Raw genomic sequence first — 15,080 nt, 5'->3', positions numbered from 1 at the left:
GCCTTAGGGTCTCTGTTTACTTGAGGAAAGCTTTCATGAATTCTGTTTCAGAGTTAACTTTTTACTGTTTTCAGTAATCCCTAAAGAAGTGTACACTTGGCTTGACATATAGAGTTGTCGTCTACCACATGATGACACTAAAGATATATGATATGACTGACAGTGTAGTTGATGTGTGATGTCTTCCCTAGACAAAACAGATGGTATTGTTCTATTATCATCCACAGTTATTTTAATGTACTGTGTCCATCTGTGTTAAGATATATTACATGGTTTCATGGAATTTACAGTTCACTCCTGCAGTAACTCGATTTCACTGTTTGGTCTCTAGAGATTTTGCAAAATGTCAAGCTGTAGCTTGAAAAAGAAAAGTGAAATCTACTGGAAACTAATACTTACGACCATTTCATGCCTGATCTGCTTTGTGGTGTTGTTTGGAAGCTAGGGTTACGTGTATAATACAACAGGTAAAAGAAAAGATTGTTTAACCCATAAGAAAAGCTGTAACTGCTCTAACAGAGCATTTGTGTTCTATTCTATTTAAATGTATTTAGTTAATAGAAATATATTTGATTCATGTTAGAACTGAAATGTTTGCATTGTTCTGGTGATCTGCTAAACTACAAAGTAAAATGTCTCTTTCTTTTCACGTCAAGTTTAAAAATCTGATTTGAGCTCTTACTAATAGATACTGATTAAAAATGGAATCTTTCTTATGTCCTTTCTTAAAAGGATAACATTTTTAACCTTCAAAATTAATTGAACTTTCTTCAGGTTATTTTTTCAAAGACATTCCACATGGAAATACTATCAATATTGTATTTCCACTTCTCATTTATATGATGTCATTTAAAATTTTGATTCAGTTCTGCAGGTGGCCAAATTTAGGATTAGTTTATATTTATAGTATGAAACAACTATTCTATTTCTCTGAATGGAAATGTGCCTAAAAGATTCATGTTATAATGTGTAGAGATAAAACTACTAACATTAAAAGGTTATTCTCAAAAATTTACATGTGGTTTTGATTATGAGTGTGTCTATATATATAAGATACAAATCAGCTGGTGAAGAGTTAAAAACAAATAGATATTGTAGTGATAAAACTATTGGCTTGAAATGCAAGTAATGACTTCCAATGTAAAGAGTGGATGGTATGAACACTGATATTCTTGAACTATTAGTTATGCTATTAACTTCCAGATTCATCCAGAAGAAGAAGAATTAGCATTAAAAATACAAGGTGAGGGGCTGGGGATTTAGCTCAGCGGCATAAGCACCTGCCTTGCAAGCAGGCGGTCGTGAGTTCAATCCTTGGTATCGATAAAAATGAAAAAGACAAAAAAAAAAAAAAAATACAAGGTGACAGGCATGATGTGGCTACATTATATTAGGGGAAAAACGAGTCTTTGCATCCTTTGTTGAAATGGTTCATGGATACCACAGAGGCACTTTTTTTTTTTTTTAACTTTGAATCAATGAATGAACCATTTCTATCTTCAGCAATTCTGTTTCTTTAGTCCGTTCTTTATTTTTAGTAAATCAGTGTTGTCTAGTAGATGAAATTTCTACAAAATAATTCTTGAACAATCTTTATGGAGATCAGATTGAACTAATTTCCATCCCTAGTTCAAATTTTTAAAAGAAAATTTATTTTTGCTGTTTTACAAGGAAAAATACATAAAGAAATAATGAGATTAATGAGAAATTTGACTTTTTTCTTGTTTGAATAAGGCTTGATTTCTTCTAAATTCAAGTTGCATTTTGGGCATTGATTTTTAATAGTCCATTCATAACTTTAGTACATACTGCAGTTCTTACAACTTTTAATATTGTGTGTTGTTAACAGTACATCCCTTTGTTTGATACATTGTGTAAACAATAGCAAGATTAAAAATTTTAAAGCAAATTAAAATATAGAAAGCAAGGAATTCATATTAAATGTAACTATTGAAAGAACTTTTTAATATCTTAGCTGTTATGTGAAATATATGTGAACATATTTTAAATGACACAAAATTACATTAACATGGAATGTATGTATATACTGCTTTCTAATTTGAAACAAAGGCAAACAGTTGTGTACTGAGTGACTAAAATGATGGTTTACCAGAACAATTCAAAAACGCATTGTCCAATGTTGAGGGAGATGTCATACTTTACACTTAACTAACAACTGGAATGAAGAAGATGCTAAGAGACCGTGTCAAGTTTCCTGTTGATTTTGATGCAAAAGATGTATTACCTTTGTTTTTCAATGTATGCAGACATCCTTTGTTAAAAATATATTTACTATAATTTTAAATGAATTCATTTCTTTTTACACATCTTGTTTGAAGATAAACGGGAACAAGGGTGAACAGTTTTTCAAAATCATTACAAGTGACTTGGAATACAATGATGAAAGTAGTTTCAACTTCTACTAAAACATAACCATTAATGAGTGACAATTCCTTTTGTGTATTAGAGTACAAAATTGAACAGTACATATTCAAAACCTTGTGAGATGTGCTTCATGATAAATTGAGGTGATATGTGACATTAGGAAAAATGATTTTTGATGTGAATTTCTTTCTTTCTTTCTTTTTTTTTTTTTTTTTTTTTGAAATACAGATTATTTCCCAAGCTTGGAAATATGTCCTAATACAGTTTGTGATAGAAAACTAAATTTTCATAAAATTCTACTTTCATGTTATACCTGCATGCAACCAATACTTTCACATAATTCTATGTTTTAGCACTAAGTATATTTCATTTTCTAATTTATGTAGCCAGTATAGAGAGGTATGAAAGTAGAAGAAATAAAGACACTATGTGGTAAAAATCTGTGCAGGTACAGCTCAACCTAATAATTTTCCTTTGTATATCAGATCAGCTTATTTTGTTTAAAAAAAAGGGTATATAAAGCAGTGACAATCCATATTAAAATGGTACTGTCAAATTTTAATATTATTCCAAAAATTTTTAAGAACCTCCTGGAATTTTATGTATGTTTAATACTTAGAACTTAATTAGATACGCAGGAGGAAAACCCAATGTAAAACTCTTTCCTATCATGCGTGAGGACCTGGATTCAATATGTAGCAGTAAAAACAAAACACAGCTCTCAAAGAATTCACTTACAATTTTATGTAAAATACACAACAACTGCTATTCTTTTCAAAGTATATGCACACACACATACACATAACTTTTGAAGAAATTTCATACTGCTCATGAACAAACTACTCCTTAATTCAAATACACTTCATATTATATGTAAAACTATGTCCAATGATTAAATAAATACTCCCATAATTCTCCCTTAGTGCAAATTGCTTCAGTGGAATTGAATTTGAAATCCACTAAGTTCCATAGGAAGAACCAATATATTTTCACTAATTATTGAAATTGTTGATTTCTCTCAGCTCTCATTACGGAAGATGTTCATGCTGTGACATAGACCAGGATCCTCTGTGGGCTCAAAGACCAGGGGCTAATGTCATCAGACCAGGGTGTCAGGTAAAGATTTAGGAAAATATTTTCATTGCTCATAAATATGAGGGAAGGGATCAATATACAGAAAAGAGAAGACAGAAATATTTGGCAGAAAGGAAAAAATACAAAAAAAAAAATAAGATATAAATCACAGAATACTGGCAGCCGTACAGTATTTTGGTGTATGTCCTATAGAAGTACCTTGGGAGGGTAATTAAGAAATAACCTATGAACATCTAGATTGTGATATGACTGTGTGTTATACTTAGAGGTTTTCACTTGATTCTACAGGTTCTGACCATTTAAATTTTTTTCATTAGAAGAATGATGGCAGATTTATAATTTCTTTCTTTCTTTTTTTTTTTTTTTTTTTTTTGGTCTTTTTCTTTTTTATCTGTACCGGGGATTGAACTCACGACCACACACTCACATCTATAATTTCAAAAGACTATTTTGTCACAGTGTGGTCTAGAAAGACTAGGCACATAAAAATAGATGTATCAAATCAACTTTAGGAGCAAACACAATAATACTTGTATTAGTATGGATTGTGAATGATTGAGAAGAATTTTTGAAAAGTCCTGAGATTTTTGTTTTATTTTTTTAAAATTATTTTTCCTGATGCTATTATTCAAACTCATGACCTTGCACTTGCCAGACAGGCACATATGCTGCTGAGCTAAATTCCCAGACCAGTGGCTTGAGATTTTAAAAAGTACTTCAAAGAATCAACCACTAGAGTTCAGTAATTATTATCTAATATGCTCATATTTATGAGTGAAAATGGATATGGTTCTTGCCTTCGTGAAACTTGCTGTCTTAGTAAGACATATAGACACCAATCAAATAACGGCGTATGTAAATATAAACCTATTAATACTAGTACTTCAGAAGGGGTATGTTACCTTGATGGTGTGCAGTGCAGATGGAAGGGTGGCTGAAGAAGCCTTGACGATTTGAGAAAATAAATAAAATTTAATTATATATAAGACATAAAAGAAGGCAATCCTTTATGATTTAATAAACATATTCTTAATAATCAATGTTTTAAATAATAGTATAATAAATATATTCTTAGTAGTTAATAATGAGAAAACAAGGTCCATAATTTTGACTAGCCTCAGTTTATAATTTTTTTCAATATCTCTGGAGTACAAACTGACACATTATAGGACAGCTTCTATGAATAGTCCCTGTAGATAGTTGAAAATTGTAGAAAAATTGAATGAATAGTCTGACTTCTATGAATAGTCCCTGTAGATAGTTGAAAACTGTAGAAAAACTGAATTTGCAAAAATATGCTCATGCTTTACATAGGCTTCAGTGTTATACAATCAATCTTTAATGTATAAGCCTTTTGATTCAAGGTTTATTTCTCATATAATAGTCACTGTTTGTAGTATTTTTGGTGATTATTTCTGGTGTGTAATTTTATTGTCTCTTTATTTTCATTTGACTTTCTTAAATATTTTCTTCTTACGAGATACAGAGTATTATACCAAAATATACCCTTATAGGTTTTATATATAGTATGTGAATAGTGAGTGCCCTCTATCACCTGCCAGCTATACATGGCGGAGATGGCTCAGGTAGTGACTACCTTTTCTTGATGGATTTCAACTATCAGAGAAATTTACTTCTCTCCATTTTTTAAGAGGCTACATTTGGAGCAAATGATGGCATTTTTTCTAAGTCTTTCTATCAAGCATCTTGTGTAATATGGCAATAAGAATAAACCTGTTATACAAGACTGTTGTAAGGGTTGGGCAAAATTTAATAGACTGAGTATCACATATATGATGTCAGATAAAAATTAGCTTTAAAAATGACTATTATTGCTTAGGAATAAAAAGCATGTCTTTATAAAGTCCGTACATAGTCAGGTGTGCAAGCATGCCAACCATACTGTGTGAAAGGAGAGAACACCTTACCATCTCACTTCTTTATATCCATAAACCTATAGAGTCCTGCTCAATCTACTGGGTTAAACCTTCAGAGATCCATAGGCAGTAAGCCTGTCCCTTGTTTTACTGGACAGTTAGTGGAGTAATCACTAACTGTATCTGGATATTGAACACCTGCAAATGGCTCTTCAAAAGTAAGGTGTTACAGTACATGGAAAATGAATTCTGTGTTTCAAAGACTTAGCATAAAAAGAGAAATATAAAATATCTCACCAAATAATTTTTAGGAATACATGCTTAAATTATGCTTTGGAGTATAAAATATTAAATGAAATTTATTTTTAAATTCAATTTCATCTGTTCTTTTTATGTTTTTTAATGTGAGTATTATAACATTAACAATTACAGACAAATATGGTGACACAAATCTATACTCCCAACATCCTATAGAATCAGTCAGGGGGATCACAAGTTAAACGCCAGCCTTGGAACAAGCATTTAGAAATAGCCTGCCCCAACATTAAAAGTAATAATACTAATTTTACAAAAAGGCTGTAGAGATAGCTCAGGGTAAAGAATCTGGGTTCAAATTCCTCCAAGTGCTAACAAAAGAAATTTACACATATGGTTCACATTCTGTTTCTCTTGGACACCACTAGTCTATAAGATTCTGAGGTTAAGTTTGTTGTGTTGTAGCTTCATTTGGACCTAGAATCAATTCTCTTTTTCTAGGTATGTAGAATCCTACTGGAAATTTTACAGATAACCCTGAACAACCATTAGAAACTAGTTCAAAGTTGTTTCTTCTGTTTTGCATGTATCCTGTATACAGAAGGAGAGCTTTTGCTAAGTGTGAATACTGTCAGCATCAGATATTATTTCTGTGTTCAGTCACTCGGCAGGTTAGCAGGTGTTATTGGCTTTTGAATTGTGATGGTCATGAATCTACTTACATCAAAGAAGGAAGAAATTCTATATGTCCATGTTTAAAGTCATATTATCCTAACAAGTGTTTGGGGTTTTTTTGTTGTTGTTGTTGTTGTTTGTTTGTTTGTTTGTTTGTTTGGTTTGGTTTGGTTTGGTTTGGATTTGGTACCGAGAACTGAACTCAGGACCTTGGCCCTGCCAGGAAGATGCTTTGCCAATGAGTCATATCCCCAGCCCAGATCTGGTTTTTGACATAAAAATATGTTCATTGTTATAGATATTTTTGGTTGTTACTCACATCTAATCCATGCAGACCACAAAGCTACTTTTCAAAGAGGACAAAGAAGTGAATGTTTGAACATTTTGTGGTCAACATAATATCACTATATGGATTTTTTCCATTCCTACCATTTAACTCATTTCAAAGAAAATTTTGCTTAAAATATAGTATTTAAAAGTGTGGCATACAAAAAAAAATGCCTTAAAGATACAGAATAAAAAATAAATTTAAATCTTGATTTTCATATTCAATCAAGATTCCTAATGACACTCTTTTGCATAATTCTGTCTCAATATGCAATATAAAATGTGAAACTTAACCATTAAAATATACCCTGTAGCCTGGTAATTCTACTCATTTAGTATTGGAGTACCAAATTCTATTTCACTTAACACAAAAGCAAGCAATAATCATGTGATCTGAGGAAGAGATATTGTTTCACTTACTTTTAAATATATAAATAGTTGAAAAATATACAATTGTGCATGCATAATAATTGCAGTGAGACTGATACTTTATAAAATACAAAATACTTTAGTATAATTTAATTTAGCTTATTATTTATGTGTGACATCATATAAACATCCAGTCTCTTGTGTTAATTTTTTCTTATTCCAACATGACTTTTGCAAAGTAAATTTGTTTTTTTTAACACCAGTTCACACAAAATTGAGGAAGTTGGATTACAAAGTGCTACACACGTTGAAAATTGTAAAATATCATGATTTCATTAATTGAATATATTGTTGTAATACTATTTCAGCCTTATTTTTTTTAACGTAGGCATGGTACATATCCTTCCTGTGCCCAGCATTCTATCTGCAATGCTGATAAAATTTATTTTTGCAGCTGCAGCTACGAATATTCTTCAAATTCAGAAACTTCTGTTAAGTTGATCATTAATTGCAATTAATTTTGAAGAAAATAACACCAAAATGATCATTATGGTGTGCCGATTTAAATATGATATTATTGGGGCTGGGGATTTAGCTCAGCGGCATAAGCACCTGCCTTGCAAGCAGGCAGTGGTGAGTTCGATCCCTGCTACTGATAAAAACGAAAAGACCAAAAAAAAAATGACATTATAATAACAATGCAAATAATTATGTTAAAGTATGAGTTATCTTTAAATTACTTTGCGATATTGGTTTCATACTTCATCTTGGCCAAAATGTCCAAGAAGATGGCTGCTTCTATGATGTCAATCTTTTCACAAAAAATTTGCCAGTGTTCTTAAAAACTCATTTGCAAATAATTTTACTAAGGGTAATTCATAGTCATGCTTTTTGGCAGCTTACTACATTATTCTAATAATTATTTTAGACAGTACTAAGAAGCATATAGCTATTATTATCTCCATTTTATAGAGAATTGTAATTCACAGATAAACTGTGAATAACCATGTAACTAATAGAAGTTGAAATCTAGCTGTCTTACACCAAATCTTGGGTATTTTAGAGATATTGCATTGCCATCAATGTTATTTCATAGAAAATATTCACAGGTACCTAAGCAACTAAGACATCTGTCTAATTATTTATGTCCAATAAAATTCTCTACCACTGTGATTAAAAGCCATCTGCCTTTTGGGAAACACTATAGTAAGGAAATGAAGACTTTAGATTTCATTTCTATATGCACAACCTTTTCAACTTCTACCTTTTACATCATATTACAGAGTTTACCTTTCCTGAAATATGTATGTATTATGATGTGAATATTTAAAAATTATTAGCTGAAATTTAGATATTTTGTATAATGGGTATTTAGAGATTAAAAAATAGCTCTTTTAAGTAAGTTTAAATTTATATTTAGTTTAACTTGTTTGATTAATATGACTTAAGCGTTCTATTTGCTGAAACCCAGTAGTATTTAATACAGAAACTTTGTTGAAAATATTAATTTAGTTACTGCTATGGGTCAGCCATAGTGAGTTGTCAGAGCATAAGCTTCATTACTCATTGTATACCAATATTATCTGTGCTAAAAATAAGTTATAGGTGAAATAAATTATAAACAAATTTTGCTAAATGGAAATGCCTGACATTGACAAGTGATCAGACATTATGATTTCTCAACATCATCAAATGATCCTTCACTAAGTTATTTTAAGGCATAGTGCAGAATAGACTAAAACTTACAAGAGAAAATAGTAATGTATGTTTATCAATGTCTTAAAACGTAGAAATGTTTTGAGATAATCAAGAAAAAGTATTATAGTAGTGGAAATTTTCAATAACAATGTAAAAGAGAACTAATTTAAGAAAGAAGAAAAATAGGAGGAAACATGAAAAGAATAATGAAAGAGATGAAGATATTTCTTTTGTGATCCATTGCAATCTTAGATATTTGTAGAAAAAATAATATTTGCTGTTGATACTATAAAGAAAGATTATTGGCCAAAAATATAATTTATAGATTCATTTAAATTCACTGCAGCCAATATTCTGCTGTATTTATGAGTAAACGCTAGCCATTGTGATAATATCATGAAGATCAAATAAAGAACTGCAATGTGCACCTTCTTAGTACAGGAATTATCAATACGTTTAAATAAATTATTATGTCATTACAGGAAATGACGCCCATTAGTTAACTTTGTTATTGGCATCTCTTTGGAATATGTTCTATCTATATAGGCAATTTCTTTAAAAATTGTAATAACACAAACTATCTTAAATACTTATATCTCATTTTTATGACAACCTAATGTAAAAATAGGTAAAATGTATAGGATTTTTTGATAAAAATAATATGTGAATGTGAATAAACAAAGGAAAAGATATTCAAAATCAGTATTCATTAGGGAAATGTAAATTAAACTAAGATTGAGATACTACGTTATCCTCCCTAAAATAGCTATAGAATTCACAATAGCTAAATCTTGGAAACAGCCTATGTATCCACCATCAGATGAATGGATAAATAAATTATGCTTTTATATAGAGTACTGCTCTGCCATAAATAAGGATAAGCTTGAATCAATTGTAAGAAAAAAAAATGCATTTTGACACACAATGTTAAGTGAAGTAACTCAGACATACAAGCCTAAATATTGCATTATTTCTGTTATATTAAAAAACCCAATATGTGTAATGAAATAAAAGATCAAGAGAGAGAGAGAGAGAGAGAGAGAGAGAGAGAGACAGAGACAGAGACAGAGAGACAGAGAGAGAGAGAGAACCTGGAAAATGTGTCTGAAACAATACTTTGACTTAGGAAAATTTTCTTACATGTTTTATATGACTTTTGGTCTATTAGTTGTTTTCAGTCTGTGTATATAATTCATTTCATAAGAAAATCTTATTAAATATGAATCTAATGTTGGTAGATAAAAGGGGTGGAGGAAAGGGGAAAAAGTGATTATTTAAATGTGCATTTACTAATTCCCTATAGTGAAGACAATCTAGTACTGGAAACATGTATTGATACAAGCTTATAAAAAAAAAAAACAGACACATTAAAGCATGGACCAGAATATGAAGAAAAGAGAAATCTATTACAATTTTAGTGGAAATGGAAAATTGAAAACAGTTACGTTGGGTCTTCAAAAGTTAAACATATATCTACTATAGGACCCTATAATTATTTACTCATTTTCTATGAGTTAGCACAGTTATCATATCCTGAGGTGAGGGCAGTTATCATTTCCCTCTGTATCCCTAAAAGAATCTATTGTTGCTATAAATTGAGATGATTATTGGTCACTTAACACTTAGTATATGTTGAATTATGATTGTTGTATAAACACGAGACATTAATTAATCTCTCATTGAAGTATTTTAATTCAATTGTGCCTGTACTTATCCAGGATATATCAAATTATATAAAGTGTATAAATATTCAATGAACTGAAAACAAGTACTGCCAACATTTAGAGCTAATAAATATATATTTTTCCAGATTGATGATTTTATCAATTTCAAATTCTTTACAACTATTGTGTTTATAATCAAGAATTAAACATTTGAAAACTCAGTTTGGTTTATATGCATGACTTACTAAATGTTTAAAAATTTTACAGAACAATGAGTGGGAAAATTATACTAATAATACTTATCACTGAGTAAACAAGCAAAAGGCAGTATTTTATTCCATATTTTTGAATTTCTGCAATTACCATCTTTTTTTTTTATTTTGAAGGAGATTACACATAATTGCAAAGAAGAAAACAGCATATTCCTCTAGAAGCATAATTAATATGTGGCAAAGAATTTCATTATTTTAGATAAAGTAGCTTATTTTTTCTGTTCACTTATTTCAGTTCATGTAACTTTCTTTTAGCTCACTCACTCAAAACTTAATAATTTCATACATCTCCATAGCTGTTAAAATCCCAGCAACTTCATCCTGAGGATCTAATACTGTTTAGCTGACACCACTGCACTTTGGATTATCTGTGTACTTCTTAACTAAGGCAAGCCTTTGGCATTTCTTAGAACTATTTGAAGAACTGAAGCAGCTTATTAAGAAAATGAGTTTATGCCTCTTTATTCTCTGTAAATAACAAGAGATTTGCTGCAGGCTTCAAGCCTTGAAAGTGTTATAGTGACCCTTTTCCAAACAAGACATAAATTGGCCTTCCACAGTGTGCAACTCAGGATCAACTCCAGCTCCACAATTCATTTCCTTTTATGTCTATTTTTAGTGTGCTGTGTTTTAATTCAGAGTCCAAATTTTGATTTTATTTGAAATCAAAGAATGTACACCAAAATGCTGAGCTGTTGTAAAGTTGCAATTGGGATTTCTATCCTGCATTGGCTATTGCTGACTAATTTTGAACTCCATATGAATGTTCTTTTACAATGAGAGAAATTTAACAGATTATATTGGTTAATACACAGCACTAAAATAATAAGTCCCATTTTTTATCCATGTAAATTTTGTTGAAAATTGTGTTGATAAAGCAATATATAATTTTTAATTGAAACTTTATAGTATCATGTGACTATATAAATACTATAATAGCTTATATTTTCATAGCCATATGTATATGCATCTGTATATTAGTAATTCTCACAAAGATTTAAGAAAACCCATTTTAGAATTGTAAGCTCTTTCAGTATATGACACCCCATCAAGATGGTAAGATGTTTCTTATTTTATTTGTTTACGGTTAGTCTAAGTTAGCTTCAGACACAGGCAGTCAGTTAGCTTCAGAATTAAGTACATGTGTGAAAAAGCAACAGACCTTCTGATATTGTTAATTTAAATTTTTCATTCATAACATATACTAAATTAAGATTAACATGTAATCTAAGGGTTTAACTAAATTTTGGGCATTTTATATTAAGAATTAGTTGACTATGTCATGTAATAATTTTTGCATTGTTTTTATATAAATAGAATAGTATATAAATATTTTATTCCAAAGTTTCTTCAAATTGTGTCAGTTTTATAGATATTATAAAGTCTTTGCAAAACAGAATTAGAAATGTACTGTCAGGATCTTTAGTAAGACTTACATTTGCCTATGACTTATGCTTCACAGCTGTGTAACTAAATACATTGTATTTTCATCAATCATTAGTTAAACATACTTTATCTTGCAAGCTTCTGATGCTATTCAGGAATTTCTGTATAGACACCATATGTTACAGCTAGAGTACATCCATGTACATCTCTTAGAACTCATAGCTTGTTAATATTGAGTATTTCTCTGTTATCTTCAAAGTAAGTAATGCATAATTGCAGAAATTCAAAAACAGAAGAAAATGTAAAGTATTTATTTTATTAAAATAACGAAGTATAAATGTAAACAGTACAATCGATGGCATAATTGTTTTTAAAAACTTGATTTTTATAATGTCTTTCCAACTGTACCCCTTTAAACCAAGATTAAAATAATTCTCCTATGTACATCACTTTCAATGATAAGCCAATAAATAAATCAAAATAAAATTAAAATTGGCTTTACAGTGTTCTAATTTCTACTCTCATTCTCTGCAATGATTTGGTTCATGTCTATGTAGATATCTTCCAGTCTATCAAACTTAATGTGTCCCAAGCAGAATTAGAATTCTTCCCCCAAAATAATTTCTCCTCCATAGCTTCCTATTCCTTCTTTTTTGAAGTGACATTGTAGTGTACTTTACAAATGAAAAAAATATGGGATTCTTGCTTCTCTGTGTGTGTGTGTGTGTGTGTCTCTCTCTCTCTCTCCCTCATCTCAAATCTCTTGTATTGCTGTTCATTTTCAATTCTACTTCTAAAATATCTTGGAATCTCGTTCTCTTCCCACTGTGCCAGTTACTAAGACTCACTGGGCCTCCTTCCCTTTCCTAGTGATGTTAGCATCCTCTCCTACCTGGGTTCCCGTGTATTGCTACGTGGTCTTTTTAAATTCATATTTAACCTCATCTGTGCCTTTAACTTCTGGATGCTTTTCTTGTAGGACTAGAATAAAAGTCTGTTTGCCTGACAAGGCTTATTAAGGTCCCTCCTGGACACCTCTGAACCTGCCACTCCATCCTCATTTACCTCTTACTCTGCCCTCTTTTCTGGCTGCTCACCAAATCTAACCTTTTTATAAAATTCAAGTTTAACATATTTTCTCTTGGTTCTTATAGGCTGTTCACTGTTTGTATCACAGGTATACACTACTAAAATTTTCCTCCAATTCCTAGATCCTTAAACTTTTACCAGTGAAATATAGAATTTCAGATCATCTTTCAAATCAGATTTAAGGTCTTTTCAAAGAGGTTTCAACTGTCTATACCCCATCCATACAAAAACACAGAGCCTTCTCAGGTGTGCTGCCATGTACAACATTCAGAACATGTGATCATTTGTTTAATACCCATTTCCTCTTTTAAGGACCAATTCTCTGAGATCTGCTGCTGGGTTTTGCACATTGAGGAAGCACAATACATTTTGTTGAATGTAAATAAATGAATGCATCTGAGAGCTGAAATAAAAACTTCCAGAATGATTTTCAGCAGATTAAAAATTGTTTAAGTAGGTTAATCTTCATGAAGTATTCCTTAAAAATGTATTTAATCTGTTCATTCTTACTTATGGATTGAGTATTAAATTACATTTAAATAAGCAAGTGCATTGCAAAGTTCATATGTGTATTTTGTGAACTGGCAGGAGAGAATGCTTTCAAATCCATTATTGGTAATTTTATGATTTGTATTTTAGTTGTAAATGTGGCATGGTATAAATAGCTGAGAAATGCAGGCCCTGGCAAATGGAATGGTTAAGAATGTAAAGAAAATCAAAATCTGATTTTTTTCAAAATGCTGATATTAATAAAAGCCAAATGAATTTCTTGCAAATCTAGTAAATAAAGATGGGTTTTAAAGCTTAGACTTTATATCTCCTATGATTCATGAGCTAATTTTCAAAGCTGAGTTATAAGCTTTAGTTTATATTGTACCTGAGGAGCAGGCAGACTTGTACAATAGCTGTACTTCAAGTGTCACTATAATATAGTAAATGTAATAAAATTACATTTAAATAACGTAAAAAATCTAATTTAAACAGGGGGAAATGAAATTTAAAGTTGAAGTTAATGCCTTTGTCGACTCCCGATGTTGTCCTTTCCTGCTGCTCCTGCGGTGATGCCGCTAACCTTTTCATGATAACATGTAGTAGTGCAACCAAAGAGAAATACATGACTGTTTAGTCACTATTTCCTAGATGAGAGATGGTCATCTGACCATCAGCCTTAAACACATCGATGTTTATAATTTCTAAGGATAAACGGCATTAATTGCCAACAGTCTGTAAATTCTGTTGTATTTTATTCTAAATTTTGTTTTGCAGGGTGTTTGATGAGGGTTGAGTTACATTTTATTACACGTTGATTGCTTTGTTAAACTTTTAAAGCAAAGCAGGATATAACTTAATAATAACGTTGAGAAAGACTAGAAAGGAATATTTTTGGTGAATATTTACCGAAAAATTAGAAAATCATATTATAGTGTTTTGATATTACAGTGTTTTGATAAGATGTGACTTAGCATTCCTAACATGCAAGTATTTCAGTAGAAATATGACTAGTATTGCCTCCCCTGGGTTGCTGAAAGAACTGAATGAGTTTTTGTACATAAAGAATGAAGAGTGATATTTGACATGTCAGAAACTATGTTTGCTATTATTATTGCTATGTTCGCATTGTTTAAAATGTATCTAAGGAGTTTATGTTGATGAAAATTCCTTTAACTAAATAAAAGATTTAAAACCCTTAACTTGGCTTATAGTTATGTATGCTTTACTGAAACACCAAAGTATATAAAGTATCACACTCTTTTTTAAATAGAGAATATAATGTTTATTTCCATGTCCACTTCTACTTGGTTATTACTTTTAGACGTAATTAAGAAGTATAAAGTCCATCCTTCTCTTCTTCTTCCCAAAACATGAGACACGGTTTCTAATAATATATTTTTTTCCCTACAAAATGGATGAGTTTTGGAGCCATAGGTGTAGAAATGCTATTGGATACGTAGATGGGTCACATTGAACCTGGTTGTGTGGTGTGAAAA

At 30.7% G+C, this 15,080-nt stretch overlaps 1 protein-coding gene across 24 annotated transcripts in view; it reads left to right on the top strand.

Annotated features, from left to right (window-relative positions):
- Foxp2 (forkhead box P2) overlaps positions 1-15,080 on the top strand; it is a 569,728-nt gene that overhangs the window by 337,807 nt on the left and 216,841 nt on the right. For 4 of the 24 annotated variants that reach the window (XM_063241997.1, XM_023567327.2, XM_063242006.1 and 1 more), the window contains exon 2: positions 3,408-3,501. The exons of 19 other annotated variants lie outside the window; for them this stretch is intronic. The gene's annotated coding sequence lies outside the window, so the exon portion shown is untranslated. Of the gene's footprint in view, positions 1-3,407; positions 3,502-15,080 lie in introns of those variants that run through there. One more of the 24 variants, XM_063242016.1, reaches the window with a different exon arrangement.

Source organism: Cavia porcellus, unplaced genomic scaffold (genome assembly GCF_034190915.1).
Source record: "Cavia porcellus strain 051 isolate PalLab524CR breed Dunkin Hartley unplaced genomic scaffold, mCavPor4.1 scaffold_2, whole genome shotgun sequence".
In the NCBI taxonomy this organism is placed as follows: domain Eukaryota; kingdom Metazoa; phylum Chordata; class Mammalia; order Rodentia; family Caviidae; genus Cavia; species Cavia porcellus.
This window is presented reverse-complemented; position numbering and strand designations above follow the sequence as displayed.